Raw genomic sequence first — 17,375 nt, forward strand, 5'->3', positions numbered from 1 at the left:
CTCCACACCCTGTGCACCAACCAACCATGCTCTACACCTGCCTGCCTTCTCTCCTCTTCACCACCATGCTGTACACCTGCCTGCTCCACCCCCTCTGCACAACCTGTGCTGTACACCTGCCTGCTCCACCCCCTCTGAACCACCCGTGCTCTACACCTGCCTGCTCCACCCCATCTGAACTACCCATGCTCTACACCTGCCTACTCCACCCTGTTGGACAGGCCACATGAAGGCCTCGCTCCCTCCCCGCATGACAGAGCCCGGACATCGGCTCTCCAGGTGCTACCCACAGAAGCAACCCACACTCCGTCCCCTACGGGACTCCTACCCCCGGACATCTCTGTATCACGGGCCCGGGCCACCGTCAGCACCATTGCCCAGCCCGGCCGCCATCTTGGACACTGCACCACGAGGCCGCATGGCCTCAGCTCGACCCCAACCCTGGGCCTGGCCAGGCCCCGACATCCCGGCACCACCATCCACCCAGGAGTTGAACGGACCACTTGGCAGGTCAATGGGAGAAAGAAGTGTCGATGGCTCTCCCCCGCCAGGTGCCGATCGCCCCCCAGCCTCCCCGGGTGCTGGCTCCACCCCCCTGCTGGGTGTCTGGACTCCCTCATCCCGGACCTCCCGACCTCCAAGTGCGAGGGTCCGGACATCAAAGGCCGCCAGACCTATAACTGGGGCAGCCCCAGAGCAGGAAGGCAGTTGTATCCTGGAGTCGAGAGACACCGAGAAGAACTCATCCTTGACGGACTGCTGGCGCTGCCGCAGCCCTGCCTTGTGAACTGTCGTCCTGCCGCTGGCGCTGCCGCGGCCCTCTGCAACCTTCATCCTCGTCGGGACCTGCTGGCGCTGCCGCGGCCCGTTGTAACTACCATCTTCGTCGGGACCTGCTGGCGCTGCCGCGGACCGTTGCCACCTTCGACCTCCCCGGGACCTGCTGGCGCTGCCGCGGCCCGTCCTTCAAGAACGCCGAGCTCGAGGATTGTGAGCTACCCATCATCTCATCGCAACTACCAGATTGGTAATAAGACTGTCCCGCTACCCCCTTTCCCATCCAAGAGACTAGAATCGAGGGGACCCCTGAGTCCAGACCTCCATGTGCCATTATACCGTACCTCAAGATTGCTTATAAAGAACGTTAAATCTTATCCTTGTGTGGTGTCCATCTGTGGGGGGGGGAAGTTACTTGTCTGTACGATCGCTGGAGACGGCTCTCCCCGGAGACCTCTCCCCTTGTCCTCAGCCGACCATCCAGGTCCCGTCTAACATTGGTGGCCAGCGGCGCGATCCGAACCAACGCGTAATCGTACAGAAAGCAACTCACCCCATGACTAAACCACAATGCCGACCCAAGAGAGCGGGTCTACGGAGAAATTCCAAATGGACAAGCTGGAGGAGTACAACCATCGAGAATTAAAACAATTTTGTATGGAACTGGGCATTGCTACCACCGGTCTGAGCACAAAAGATGACTTTAAACACGCCCTAGAATCATGGGCAGAAGCAAATACCGCTGGTCCCCGGGACCAACGCATCGAAGCACCAGAGACTAGCCCCGCTCCTTCTGAAGAAAGGAGAACGGGTCTCTCCCGGTAAGAGATCCAAGAGCGAGAAAAAAACAGACTGCATGAATTAGAGTTGGCACAGCTCAAAATGGATGGAGAACTAAAACTAGCGGAACAAAAATTGAACCTAGAACACTTACGGCTCTGAGAAGAGCGGGAGGAAAAACAAAGGCAAAGAGAGCTCCAAGAAAAAAGACTGGCATATGAACACGAGCGCAAACTTGCAGAAATAGAACTACGTCAGCAAGGCAAGGACCTGGGGGTGCCCGAGCAACCGCGCACCCCAGGAACTTCAGAACCAAAGGTCCACATTCCCAAAGATGTCGTCCGAGAGTACTACCGAAACGACGACATACAGCAGTGGTTCAAGGCCTATGAGATCGCCATGTCCTCTCACCGGATCGATCGAAGTGACTGGGGAGCCGGTCTATGGGGGAGGTTCGTCAATGAAGGCCGTGATGCCCTGTTACAGCTCCCGGATCATCAAATGACATCCTATGATCACATGAAGGCCGCCCTCCTCACTCGATATAGGCTGACACCCGAAATGTACCGCCAGAGGTTCCGCGACTGCACCCGAATCCCAGGTACAACTTGGGTGGAATATGTGAACTATTTCAGCCAAGCCCTTGAGGTATGGATCAAGGGGAGCAACGTAACGACCTACGAGCAGCTTTTTAACCTCGTTGTGTGGGAGCACCTCTCCAACAACTGCTTTGTCGAGCTCAGGCAGCACCTCCTCGACAGTAAATTGACTGATCCACGGCAGCTCGCCGCCGAGGCTGACCGATGGGAAAGCACCCGAGTGGGCCGGGGTGGCCCGAACGAGCAGAACAGGAACAACCAAGGCCATCACCGTCCCGAGGAGGAGGAGGCCAGGGCCGGGGGAAAGACACCGTCCCGGCCGCTCCCGCTACCAGCACCCCGCCCCCGGCCGGCCGGGGCAACCCCCCGATGCGCCCGGGGTTCAGAGCCAATATCACGTGTCATCGGTGCCAGCGAGTCGGTCACTACGCCAATGACCCGAACTGCCCACAGAACCAACCTCCGAGGCCCCGCCAGGTAGCTGCCGCCGCCCTAGGAGAAGAGCAAGTCTCCGAAGAGCAGGAAGATTACGAACAAGAGCAACAAGAGTCGGAACCGGCCGCCATGGTCCTGGCGTGCCTAGGGGGAAGAGACATGATCCCGCGGGCTCCCCTACCCGCCAACACCAGAAAATACAGTCAGTGGGTGAACATAAATGGGCGCAAGGCCGAAGCCCTACGTGACACGGGGGCCAGTGTGACGGCCGTCCGCTGTCACCTGGTGACCCCAGAACAAATAATACCGAACGTTCTCTGCCCCGTCCGTTCAGCCGACAATTCGGAGAGCATGTGTCGGATGGCCTGCGACCCCTTCGAGTGGGGAGGAGTATCCGGCATGCTGAAGGTGACGGTCCACGATGATGCCCCCGTGGACTGTCTCCTGAGGAACGATCTCGAGAGTTCCCCGTGGGCCGCCGTAGAAAGAAGAGAGCACCTGGGGATGTTGGGCCTCCCGGACTGGGCGTGCGTAACCACCCGGTCCATGGCGGCCCGTGCCATCCCCCGACCAGAAGAACCCGAATGGCCAGCACCTCCTCCCCCGATCGCTCCAGTGGGGGACGCCGACCCCGCCGACCCCCCGGAACAAACCCAAGAAGAACTCGCTCAGCCCCAGGATCTCCCAGACCTGGCTCAGTGGCGTCAAGAAGGGGGACCCACCCAGGAACAATTCCGTCAAGAGCAAAAGACATGTCCCTCCCTCGAGGGACGACGACAACAAGCCCTCGCCCAGAGCGCGGGAGATACCGCCGGGGCCCACTGGATCTATTGGGACAATGATCTATTGTACAGCGAACAAAGAATCGCCGAGTTGGGGGCCAGTCGAGTGTTGGTGGTGCCCCTCCGTTTTAGAGACTTCCTGTTGAACTTGGCCCATGACGTCCCCCTGGCCGGACACTTGGGTCAGGACAAAACCTACAACCGCCTGGTGACCCACTTTTACTGGCCCAAAATGAGAAATGACGTACTCAACCACTGCCAGTCCTGTCCCACTTGTCAGGCCAGCGGGAAGAGCGGCCGCAAACTCAAGGCACCCCTGCAGCCCTTTCCGGTGGTTACCACCCCGTTCGAAAAGGTGGGAATAGACATTGTGGGGCCCCTGGACCCACGAACAGCACAAGGGCATCGATTCATCCTGGTACTGGTGGACCACGCCACCCGCTATCCCGAGGCCATCCCCCTTCGAACTGTAACAGCACCGGTGGTCGGCCGAGCCTTAATGGGGATCTGCTCCCGGGTGGGCTTCCCCCGGGAAGTCGTCAGCGACAGAGGCACAAACTTTATTTCAAAATACATGAAATCCCTCTGGCAGCAGTGCGGGGTCACCTACCGATTCACAACCCCCTATCACCCGCAAGGAAACGGACTGGTTGAGCGGTTCAACCGCACACTCAAGGGAATGATTATGGGGTTGGAAGAGCCCCTCCGCCGCCAGTGGGATGTGCTCCTCCCGTGGCTCCTCTTCGCCTACCGAGAAGTCCCTCAGAAGTCCCTCGGCTTCAGCCCCTTCGAACTCTTGTACGGACACCCTGTTCGAGGGCCCCTTAGCCTAGTCAAGGAAGGTTGGGAGATGGCCCCCCTGAAAACCCCTCCAGACGTCTACAAGTACCTCCTGACCCTCCGCAATCAGACCAGGCGGTTCCGAGAAATCGCCAAAGCCAATCTTGAAGCCAGTCAGGAGGACATGAAGAAATGGTACGATCAGAACGCCTCCTCCATAGAGTTCGTACCTGGCCAGCAAGTATGGGTGATGTCCCCCACCGAACCTTGTGCCCTGCAGGATAAGTGGACGGGGCCCTTCAAGGTGATCGAGCGCAAGAGCCCCGTCACCTATCTCATCGACATGGAATCTCCCCGGAACCCCCTCCGGGTCCTCCACGCCAACAGACTCAAACCCCACTTTGTGCGCTCGGAGCTCAGCCTACTGATGGCTACAGACAGTGGAGCGGAAGAAGACTCCGAGCCCCTCCCTGACCTACTGAGGACCCGTGAGAAAGATGGTTCAGTAGACGGGGTCCGACTGTCAGATGCCCTGACCTCAGAGCAGCGCCAAGACTGTCGGGCTCTCCTGCTGCAGTTCGCAGCCCTATTTTCCCTCACCCCAGGGGTCACCCCCTGGTGCTTGCACGACGTGGACACTGGGGACAGTCCCCCCATCAGACATCGGGCGTACCGCGTGCCAGATCGGGTACGTGCCTGCATCCAAGAAGAAGTGTCAAAAATGCTCACACTCGGAGTCATCGAACCCTCGGACAGCCCCTGGGCCAGCCCAGTCGTGCTGGTCCCCAAAGCTGCTGCCCCCGGCACCACCCCTGAGCTCCGATTCTGCGTTGACTATCGGGGTCTGAACGCTGTCACCCGGACCGACGCTCATCCCATTCCCCGAGCCGATGAACTGATCGACCGCATGGGGCCTGCCCGCTACCTCAGCATCTTCGACCTGACAGTGGGCTACTGGCAGATCGGCCTCACCCCCAGGGCGCAAGAACGGTCCGCTTTCTCCACCCCGGATGGCCACTACCATTTCAAAGTGATGCCATTCGGCATGAAAAACGCTCCAGCAACCTTTCAACGCCTGGTGAACCAGGTATTGGCGGGCCTCGAAGAGTTCAGCGCCGCCTACCTGGACGATATCGCGGTTTACAGCCGCCACTGGTCAGACCACCTCCGCCACCTCCGAGAGGTCCTGCAGGCCCTCCAACAAGCCAGCCTCACAATCAAGGCCAGCAAATGCCAGATTGGCCAGGGGTCCGTGACCTACCTCGGACACCAAGTGGGGAGCGGTCTGGTGGCCCCCCTCTGTCAGGGCCAAGCTCCGCAGGATTCGATTGAAGCAATATGTAATCCACCTCCTGACCGCACCAACACCCTCTTTTGCGCACAGGGTGTTCGAGTGATCAAGCGAGGGAAAAAAGATAGTAAAACAATAACCAGGAAGGGAGGGGAAGGGACAGCTGGGAAGGGACTGCTGAAACGAGAAAGAAAACACACACGGTTACAACACAGATAGTAATCCTACGCTCATTTCATTCTCGCTACCCTCCTTTAATTCTATAATCACCTGTCTCATTGAAAACACAGCTCCTCTCTTTGACTAGCACCAAGTACTATCACGAGTAATCAGCTCCCCTCCTGTTTGAATTAAGAGTGTTAACAGTCTCCACAATATGATTTCCACTCTGTATAAAAACGTTCTTCAAAAATAATAAGTGATTCCCCAAAACTTATAGCTCCACAGAAAAACTGTTTGGTTCACCAAAGTATGCAATCCAAGCTGCAATGCTCTTTAGACGGCAAGATGTAGCTTCCCACTACTATCTTCCGCTCTATATTCAGTCACAATATTCTCATTAATCCTTAGCATCAAACAACCTTGCAACCCTCCAGACACGGTAGAATGTAGGGAGCTACCCCACTATCCTCCGCTCTGGCACCTGATGAATCCTCTCCTTCTCTTTTGATGCTACGAACAAAAAAGCAGCCCACACGGAAATGCAAACATGAAAGTGTCAAAAACTCCGTCTGCTCCTGGTAACCACAAATATCCGTGCCTTAAAATAGAGGGCTTGCCTCAGATGATCAAACAGACTCCCACGAGGTGTTTACAACTCCAGCCTCAAGTCCGTGGAGTAATGCGTTTAACTGCAACGCTTACCTTGTCCTCAAGTGCGACTCAGATTTATGTTGTTTGTACCGTCACAACGAACCCGTTGAATCTCTCCTCCGAGGTTTCTCCCTCTTTCACCGGGAAGAGCGAGACTCCAATTATCTGCACGGCGCGAACTGTTCAAACTCACAATCCGCCCGTGAATCCTCGCAGCAACCGGCAGAACTCTGTCCCCACAGCCTGCGGAAACTCCTACCCTTTTTTCTTCACAAGTTCCTCTGAAGTCGCTCTGGATCCAGCGACAAATACTTCTCCAGGAACACTCCAGAAAACAAATTACGTGCAATGTCTAAAGGCCACGCCCCCTCTTTTATCCCACTAGAAAGTACAGGGAATTCTGGGCGATGTAGTTCTTAACATTGGGCAGGCGCGATATTGTTTGCAAACCCTGACAGTATGTCCCCGTCCCTAGCTCCTCCTAGGACCTGGCTTATCTGGACAACGCAAATGGAAGGATCTCACAGCTCTAGGGGCATGTACATTGGACCAGGGCTCCCAGGAATCATCCTCCGCTCTATATCCCTTCCAGGATACCAGGTACCAGAGCACGCCTCTGCGCATTTTGGCATCTCGTACACTCCTAACCTCATACTTCACCTGATCTGTTGTTGCAATTGCCTGCACTTCCTCCTCTTTAGGTACCACTGGTAAAGTCTGTCTAGACAACGCACAGACCCGACAGGTAGGTATGGTGGCCCCAACTACCAGGTCTATGCGACCATTGTCCTCCCGATATGGAGGCAAAGATTCTGCTTGTTTTTTACTGAAAACATCCTTCTCTGCTGCAATGGCTACAAAAAACGGACTAGCCAATACTGCTACATGAGAAACCACACCGGGAACTAAGTGCTCTTGGCAAAATTCAGGCAAGAAATGAACCGTTCTGGATTTCCAGTCTATCGTGGGATTGTGATACCTCAACCAGGGCATACCCAGAATGATCTCAAACTGAGGGGCGTCTATTATATTCAATTCCAACATCTCAGAGTGCCTCCCCTCTTCCACCTCTATGGATACCAACAACTCCGCTGTCTTTTCGGTGATGAGCCCAGATGAAATTGGTTGCCCATCAACCGCCAACACTTCCTCTGGACTTTCCCTGGGAACCCTTGGCAATCCTAATCGTGAGACCAACCCGTTATCTATAAAGTTGCCGGTGGCACCAGAATCTAACATCACTAGGACTGTATGAGTTCGATGTTCACATTCGACCAGCATGTTCAATACAAAATGTGACTCTGTCTCACTTATGCCCTTTGTGGATAAGGAAGTAAGCTTCCACTGAGGGGTTTCATCTTCTCCTTTGTACGGGGAATCTCTACCCTCAGACGCCTGTACTATCGAAGGGGCTGCCATTTTCCTGTTCTTATCCCAATTGTTAGCACTCTTATTTTTCACTGGACACTCCCTGACATAGTGGCCTTTCCTGCCACAATACATACACAAACCCTGGGCCCTCCTACTTTCTCTTTCATCTCTGGACAAGGGGGCCCTTAAGGCACCTATTTCCATGGGTTCTGGTTCTGGGTCTGTTGTGCTCCATATCTTGGGGGAAAAACGGTCATAATGATAACTCCCCTTTTCCCATCTCTTCCTATCCCCACTTCTATCAGATATTCTACTATCCAGTCTCAATGCCAAGTTTATCATATCTATACAACAAGTGGGTTGAGGGCCTATCTGAGCGACCATATCCTTGATCTCATCTCTGAGCCCTTGATAGAAGAGAGACATCCGTTTTCCTTCTGGCCACTCGGACTCTGCCACCAGGCGATTAAAGGATGTTAAATAAGTGATTAATTCTCCTCTACCCTGTTTTAACTCCATTAATTCTTTGTCAGCACTAAAGGTATTTGCCCTTCGGTCGAATACCTTTTCAAATTCAGTTCTGAATGCTGACCAGTCAGAAAGTATAGCATCATTATTCTTAACCAATGGGACAGCCCAATTAGCGGCTTCGCCTACTAAATATGAAATTGCAAACGCCACCCTGGAATGGTTATTCGGGAACGCAGCAGGTTTACAAGAAAAATGGAGCAACACTTGAGTGAGGAACACCTGTATTTTACGGGGATCACCTGCATACCGCTCGGGAGTAGCCAAAGGAATAGGAGGGGGAACAGTATCCTGGATCTGAGCTGGGCCGGAGGAAAAAGGGTTTTTTGACAACTGTTCTACCCTGTCCTTCAATGCAACAGCCTCGGCCTTAGATGTTGCTAATTCTTGCTGCACCAACACTAATGCATGCAGTACATCCTCCAAGGTGGCCATATCTGCAACAATCGAATCAGGCGGAGTACAATTCGTGGGCACGTAATTCTGTCAGGGCCAAGCTCCGCAGGATTCGATTGAAGCAATATGTAATCCACCTCCTGACCGCACCAACACCCTCTTTTGCGCACAGGGTGTTCGAGTGATCAAGCGAGGGAAAAAAGATAGTAAAACAATAACCAGGAAGGGAGGGGAAGGGACAGCTGGGAAGGGACTGCTGAAACGAGAAAGAAAACACACACGGTTCCAACACAGATAGTAATCCTACGCTCATTTCATTCTCGCTACCCTCCTTTAATTCTATAATCACCTGTCTCATTGAAAACACAGCTCCTCTCTTTGACTAGCACCAAGTACTATCACGAGTAATCAGCTCCCCTCCTGTTTGAATTAAGAGTGTTAACAGTCTCCACAATATGATTTCCACTCTGTATAAAAACGTTCTTCAAAAATAATAAGTGATTCCCCAAAACTTATAGCTCCACAGAAAAACTGTTTGGTTCACCAAAGTATGCAATCCAAGCTGCAATGCTCTTTAGACGGCAAGATGTAGCTTCCCACTACTATCTTCCGCTCTATATTCAGTCACAATATTCTCATTAATCCTTAGCATCAAACAACCTTGCAACCCTCCAGACACGGTAGAATGTAGGGAGCTACCCCACTATCCTCCGCTCTGGCACCTGATGAATCCTCTCCTTCTCTTTTGATGCTACGAACAAAAAAGCAGCCCACACGGAAATGCAAACATGAAAGTGTCAAAAACTCTGTCTGCTCCTGGTAACCACAAATATCCGTGCCTTAAAATAGAGGGCTTGCCTCAGATGATCAAACAGACTCCCACGAGGTGTTTACAACTCCAGCCTCAAGTCCGTGGAGTAATGCGTTTAACTGCAACGCTTACCTTGTCCTCAAGTGCGACTCAGATTTATGTTGTTTGTACCGTCACAACGAACCCGTTGAATCTCTCCTCCGAGGTTTCTCCCTCTTTCACCGGGAAGAGCGAGACTCCAATTATCTGCACGACGCGAACTGTTCAAACTCACAATCCGCCCGTGAATCCTCGCAGCAACCGGCAGAACTCTGTCCCCACAGCCTGCGGAAACTCCTACCCTTTTTTCTTCACAAGTTCCTCTGAAGTCGCTCTGGATCCAGCGACAAAGACTTCTCCAGGAACACTCCAGAAAACAAATTACGTGCAATGTCTAAAGGCCACGCCCCCTCTTTTATCCCACTAGAAAGTACAGGGAATTCTGGGCGATGTAGTTCTTAACATTGGGCAGGCGCGATATTGTTTGCAAACCCTGACACCCTCCAACTCAAGATCGCTGCCATCCAGTCCTGGCAGCCGCCCGTAACGCAAAGCGAGGTCCGGGCCTTCTTGGGGCTCAGCGGATACTACCGGCGGTTTGTGAAGGACTATGGCAGCATTGTGGGGCCCCTCACGGCACTTACATCTAAGAACCAGCCAAAAAGAGTCGACTGGACTCCCGACTGTCAAGCGGCCTTCGAGAAGCTGAAGGTCGCCATGTGCACCAGCCCGGTACTCCAGGCTCCCGACTACAGCCGGGAGTTCATCGTCCAGACTGATGCCTCCGACCATGGCATTGGGGCCGTCCTCTCCCAACTCAACACCGAGGGAGTCGACCAACCAGTGGCCTTCATCAGCAGACGTCTGTTGGCCCGAGAACAGCGCTGGAGCACCATCGAGAGGGAGGTCTTCGCAGTGGTATGGGCCCTCAAGAAGCTCCGGCCCTACCTCTTCGGTACCCACTTTCGGGTGCAAACAGATCATCGCCCCCTGCAATGGCTAATGCAGATGCGGGGGGAGAATCCCAAACTCTTGCGATGGTCCATCTCCCTGCAGGGGATGGACTTCACTGTGGAACACCGCCCTGGCCAGGATCACGCCAACGCAGATGGCCTGTCACGATTTTTCCGCCTCGAGGAGGAGAGTCCCCAAGAAGATGGGTGACTCTCCCCGCCTTCAGCTGGGGGGGACGCATGTTGGACAGCCACATGAAGGGCTCGCTCCCTCCCCGCATGACAGAGCCCGGACATCGGCTCTCCAGGTGCTACCCACAGAAGCAACCCACACTCCGTCCCCTACGGGACTCCTACCCCCGGACATCTCTGTATCACGGGCCCGGGCCACCGTCAGCACCATTGCCCAGCCCGGCCGCCATCTTGGACACTGCACCACGAGGCCGCATGGCCTCAGCTCGACCCCAACCCTGGGCCTGGCCAGGCCCCGACATCCCGGCACCACCATCCACCCAGGAGGTGAACGAACCACTTGGCAGGTCAATGGGAGAAAGAAGTGTCGATGGCTCTCCCCCGCCAGGTGCCGATCGCCCCCAGCCTCCCCGGGCGCTGGCTCCACCCCCCTGCTGGGTGTCTGGACTCCCTCATCCCGGACCTCCCGACCTCCAAGTGCGAGGGTCTGGACATCAAAGGCCGCCAGACCTATAACTGGGGCAGCCCCAGAGCAGGAAGGCAGTTGTATCCTGGAGTCGAGAGACACCGAGAAGAACTCATCCTTGACGGACTGCTGGCGCTGCCGCAGCCCTGCCTTGTGAACTGTCGTCCTGCCGCTGGCGCTGCCGCGGCCCTCTGCAACCTTCATCCTCGTCGGGACCTGCTGGCGCTGCCGCGGCCCGTTGTAACTACCATCTTCGTCGGGACCTGCTGGCGCTGCCGCGGACCGTTGCCACCTTCGACCTCCCCGGGACCTGCTGGCGCTGCCACGGCCCGTCCTTCAAGAACGCCGAGTTCGAGGATTGTGAGCTACCCATCATCTCATCGCAACTACCAGATTGGTAATAAGACTGTCCCGCTACCCCCTTTCCCATCCAAGAGACTAGAATCGAGGGGACCCCTGAGTCCAGACCTCCTTGTACCATTATACCGTACCTCAAGATTGCTTATAAAGAACGTTAAATCTTATCCTTGTGTGGTGTCCATCTGTGGGGGGGGGAAGTTACTTGTCTGTACGATCGCTGGAGACGGCTCTCCCCGGAGACCTCTCCCCTTGTCCTCGGCCGACCACCCATGTCCCGTCTAACATACCCCATCTGCACCACCCATGCTCTACACCTGCCTACCCCACCCCCTCTGCACCACCCATGATCTACACCTGCCTGCTCCAACCCCCTCTGCCCCACCCACGCTCTACACCTGCCTGCTCCACCCCCTCTGCACAACCTGTGCTGTGGACCTGCCTGCTTCACCCCCTCTGAACAACCCATGCTCTACACCTGCCTGCTCCACCCCCTCTGCACCACCCATGCTCTACACCTGCCTGCTCCACCCCCTCTGCACCACCCATGCTCTACACCTGCCTGCTTCACCCCCTCTGAACCACCCGTGCTCTACACCTGCCTGCTCCACCCCATCTGAACCACCCATGCTCTACACCTGCCTGCCTCAACTCCTCTGCACCACCCGTGTTATACACCTGCCTGTCTCACCTCATCTGCACCACCCATGCTCTACACCTGCCTCCCCCACCCCCTCTGCACCAACCATGCTCTACACCTGCCTGCTCCACACCCTGTGCACCAACCAACCATGCTCTACACCTGCCTGCCTCACCTCCTCTTTACCACTGTGCTCTACACCTGCCTGCTCCACCCCCTCTGCACAACCCATGCTCTACACCTGCCTGCTCTATATCCCTCTTCACCACCCATGCTCTACACCTGCCTGCTCTATATCCCTCTGCACCACTCATGCTCTACACCTGTCTGCTCCACCCCCTCTGCATCACCCATGCTCTACACTTGCCTGCCCCCCTCTGCACCACTCGTGCTCTACACCTGCCTGCTCCCCCTCCTCTGCACCACCCATGCTCTACACCTGCCTGCTCCACCACCTCTGCACCACCCATGCTCTACACCTGCCTGCTCTACCCCTCTACACCACCCATGCTTTACACCTGCCTGCTCCACCCCCACTGTACCACCCGTGCTCTACACCTGCCTCCCCCACCCCCTCTGCACCACCCGTGCTCTACACCTGCCTGCTCCACCCCCTCTGCACCACCCGTGCTCTCCACCTGCCTGCTCCACCCCCCACTGCACCACCTGCGCTTTACAGCTGCCTGATCATCCTCCTCTGCTCCACCCGTGCTCTACACCTGCCTGCTCCATCCCCTTCTGCACCACCCACGCTCTACCCCTGCCTGCTCCACCCCCCTCTGCACCACCCATGCTTTACACCTGCGTACTCCACTCCCTCTGCACCACCCATGCTTTACACCTGCCTTCTACACCCCCTCAGCACCACCCGCACTCTACACCTGCCTGCTCCACCCCCCTCTGCACCACCCACGCTCTACACCTGCCTGCTCCACCCCCTCTGCACCACCCTTGTTCTACACCTGCCTGCTCAACCCCCTCTGCTCCACCAGTGCTATACACCTGCCTGCCTCACCTCATCTTCACCACCTGTACTTTACACCTGCCTACTCCACCCCTCTGCACCACCCATGCTCTACACCTGCCTGCTCCACCCCCTCTGCACCACCCATGCTTTATACCTGCCTGCTCTACCCCATCTGCACCACCTGTGCTCTATACCTGCCTGCTCAACCCCCTCTGCTCCACCTGTGATCTACACCTGCCTGCTCCACCCATGCTTTACATCTGCCTGCTCCACCTCCTCAGCACCTGCTCTACACCTGCCTGCTCCACCCCCCTTTGCACCATCCGTTTTCTACACCTGCCTGCTCCACCCCCTCTGCACCACCCACGCTCTACACCTGCCTGATCCATCCCCTCTGCATCACTCATGCTCTACACCTGCCTGCTCCACCCCCTTTGAACCACCCATGCTTTACACCTGCCTGCTCCACCCCCTCTGCACCACCCATGCTCTACACCTGCCTGCTCAACCTCCTCTGCTCCACCTGTGCTCTACACCTGCCTGCTCCACCCCCCTCTGCACCACCCGCGCTCTCCTCCTGCCTGCTCCACACCCCTCTGCACCACCCACACTCTACACCTGCCTGCTCCACCCCCTCTGCACCACACATTCTTTACCCCTGCCTGCTCCACCCCCTCTGCACCACCCATGCTCTACACCTGCCTGCTCAACCCCCTCTGTGAGGAAATAGATATTTTACATGGTCAATGTGTCCCCTGCGTGTACCCCACGTTTAGTGTATGTGCATGTCACCCATGCATTTTCCCTCTCATGCCTGCAATAATAATGCCTCTGTATTTCCGTCCCACATTAGAATGTCAGTTACCAAGTCTTCCATGAAAGAAACGTTAAATCTGCACTGAGGCCCATGTTGCCAATGTATTTGCATTGTGCACGTTTAATAAAAGTCGAGATGAACCCGTTTTGTGGCTCAGCCTGAGCCAGTCTCCGAATTCAGGTTTCCTGCCTCCAGACACTCTGAAAGCTGCAGCTTCGTATCCCTGACCTCTCGCATACTTCTGGCCCAGCCGAGAGGGGCCCAGCCCGGGGTGCCAAGACAGTATTTTGCACACAGTTATCTGCTTGCTCCACAGAAACACATTCCTGCCTAGTGAAGAAGGTAAACAGAACCCGTCTGCAGAGATAGGGCCTAGCCTTTCTGTCTCCGTTTAAGTGATTTACAGAGCTCGCATCCATAGAAGGCCCATGGCCCCACGCAATGCACGAAGAAATATATGCCACACTGGCTCTTGGTGATGAGCAACCTTTTGCTTGAGCGACCTTTACTTCAGACAAAACATCCTCCAAACTTAAGATATTAGATAATACCAGACGTGCAGGTCGTCCTGACACTGAAGGCTTCTCTACTAGACCGAAAGTCAGCTCCCCCCAGCTTCCCCCAGTTACACGTTAATTGCATGTCATGACCAAGTAGCACACACGAGTAGGGTAAAGGTTCCAGCTGGCCATGCAGACCCCCTCCATGTATCCACCCACCTATGACTCACCTATGACTCCTCAAGTGAACGCCCACATATACGCCCTCTTGAACGCCCACATGCTCTTATCTCTCTCTTTCTCTTGCTCTGCCTGGAGCGCTCCTCCTTCTCTATGCAATTCAATGTATATTCAATGTATAAACATTGTACTCTGTGAATAAAGTTCAGAAGACCCTTCCTGAACCTTAGTGGTGATGGAACCCGATTCTCCCTTAACTCGAGTTACTGAAATAAAGCCCTTTTGAATCGGACACCACAGACTCTGCCTCTCATTATATGCATGACCCTTTGTTTAAGTATAGAAATTATGACAGGGTAATATTTAATTTACACATAATTCTGGCGCCCGAACAGGGACAAATCCCCTTCCCCACGCGCCGGCGATGTAGGTCCAGCCCTTGCCCCCTTCTACAGCCGTGACGGACTTCACAGTGTACACGCCAGCGGGACTAAGTTCCTGCTTACTCCCTCATGCCCACGGAGGAGACGGACTGTGACCAGGCATCCACACGAGGCGGTGAGGATCGCGGATCATCCCAACCAGAACCCAAGCCGTGAGAGAGCAAGGTCTGAGGTTTCCAGAGGCCCACCTGTTCCGAGGCGCATGCGCAGTATCAAGTTCCCGCAGTATCAAGTTTCCGAGGCCTTCAAGTTCTGCTTCCCGGTGAGTACCGCTATTGGGAACGCATAAAGATTCAAGACGGGTTCATTTATTTGAGCTCGGTAAAGACGTGTCTCGTTCATATGGGCACGGTAAAGACGGGTCCATTTCGGTGGGCACGGTAAAGACGTGTCTCTTTATGGGACCGGTATGGTTGTACTGTATTCCAGTGCATAAAGTTAACTGTTTTCAAGTTCATGTTTTTCCCCATGTATCAGTTAGAATGTATCTGTTTTAGTGTTTTAGTGTTGTAGTGTGAATGGTTGTTTCAGTCAGACTATTTTTGTGTGTATTGTGTTTTCGTTAAATTGGTTTCAACATGCCACTGTTTTCGAAATTACGTCAGATAGGGACCAGGAAAGGAATACTCGAAGAGTCAGTTCCCGTCCCGCCTAGAGCACGGGCTAGATGCCATATTGTTTTTAGACTTATGGGTAGATTACACAAAGGATTTAGAGGAGAAGTACAGATGGCCTGCCTCAGGAACATGGGATTCTGAATGCATTATGAAAGTAGAGGAAGCGCTATGGAAAAGGAAAGTAAGACCGTCTCAGAAAGATGCCATTGAGTTATGGCGTAAAGAAGCGCATAGGAGGGCAGAGAAAGAATTCCACCAAGCAGAGAGAAGTAAACAAGCAGCGGAAAAAGCAAAAGAAAAAGAACTGCGGGAGGAGGGGGAATGGGTCAAGGCAGAACAGGCTGATAGAGAAAGAAATGCCCTCGTTGCTGGTATTTATCCCGTCCTCTCAGAAGAACTAGCTAAAGTGACCCCCTCAGAAATACCCCTTAGGTCGCGAACGCCACCACCTGTACCCTTTAGAGTACGTAGAACGAAGCCGACAGCCACTGAGGCTTTTATTTCCTCCTATCTAGTAGAGCCCGCACCGGACTATGTAAACGCAGAGTTCCCTCCGCCCCCATCAGCGGCTCAGCTCCAACAGCTGCAGCAGATCCTGAAAGACGACGTAGGGCCAGGGGCCGTAGGGGAAGGGGGGCCACCGCCAGGGCCACCGCCAGGGCCACCGCCAAAGCCACAAACGCCACAAACGACATCAACGCCATATAAGTTTTCTGTAGATGTAGCAATTCCACGTTGTATATACGATCCAGTACCAGGAAAGGGTTCAATGCTCGTGTTTTCACTAAGATTAAGAAAAGCCGTCGACTATTTGGTCACATTACCAGACATGAAGGAAACCCTAGATAAAATATACCATTTCATTAGAACGGGGGAGGGACCCGAGTGTATAGAAGAGGCCATGGAACACAGAAAGGTGGAGGTTAAGAACTACATCCTACGTTTTATGATTAACTGTCTGATCAGGGAACAAGACCACAGACGGAGATGTAAAGAGAGGTCTGATAGAATGGAGTGACAACATAGATGCCGGTCGGCATGATAGACAGGGACAGACGGAGAGAATGTACAAGAAAATACGGAAGGAAATATTAGAAATACACAGAGAAGAGTCTGACAAGAAGTATGAGTCATCAATGGAAGATTTAGAGTCAGGAAATGAGGCGAAGGACAAAATGAATTATGTAGGCAAAGCACGACAGTTTGACAGGCCCAAGTGCCTCGACTACCGTAAACAGGGACAGGCTATAAAAGAAAGATATTCCCTTGAAAATCTATTCCAAGCTACTGAGAAAGCACTGAAAAGACGGATAGGAAGCGAACGATCCCACACCCCACACGAAAAGGAATTGGTCCAGTCAGCCGTCCAGTGGGTGTCCAATTCTAATATATATAGCAATGATATAGTGGCTCAGACATTCTTGAGCCTTCCGCCGAACGAACAGCGTTTGGCCGGTATTTACATGGTTCAACATTTGATAACGTTGTATGAGAGTCAATATTCTGATCCTGGTCACTTGTATAAATTACTGGACGATATACTTCTAGAGAGATGGACAGGCCTAGGTACTGATTTAATTAATGTCATTCTGGATCAACGACATAAGTACTTAAATTCTCTGACCACATGCATGCTTCCCGCCCCACACCACGACAGAAAGAACCTATACATAGACAGACAGAACCCCCTATGAGAGGTACATCCTGTCAAAAATGCAGCGGGTGAGCTTCAACGAGTGTATGTTTACACACCCTTGACGAAATTAGAAATACTGGAAATGAAAAAGATTCTGCCCTGCCATGATAAAGACCCGGGGGGGGGGGGGGGGGGGGGGGTTTCA

This window comes from Lissotriton vulgaris, unplaced genomic scaffold (assembly GCF_964263255.1).
Source record: "Lissotriton vulgaris unplaced genomic scaffold, aLisVul1.2 SCAFFOLD_220, whole genome shotgun sequence".
NCBI lineage: Eukaryota > Metazoa > Chordata > Amphibia > Caudata > Salamandridae > Lissotriton > Lissotriton vulgaris.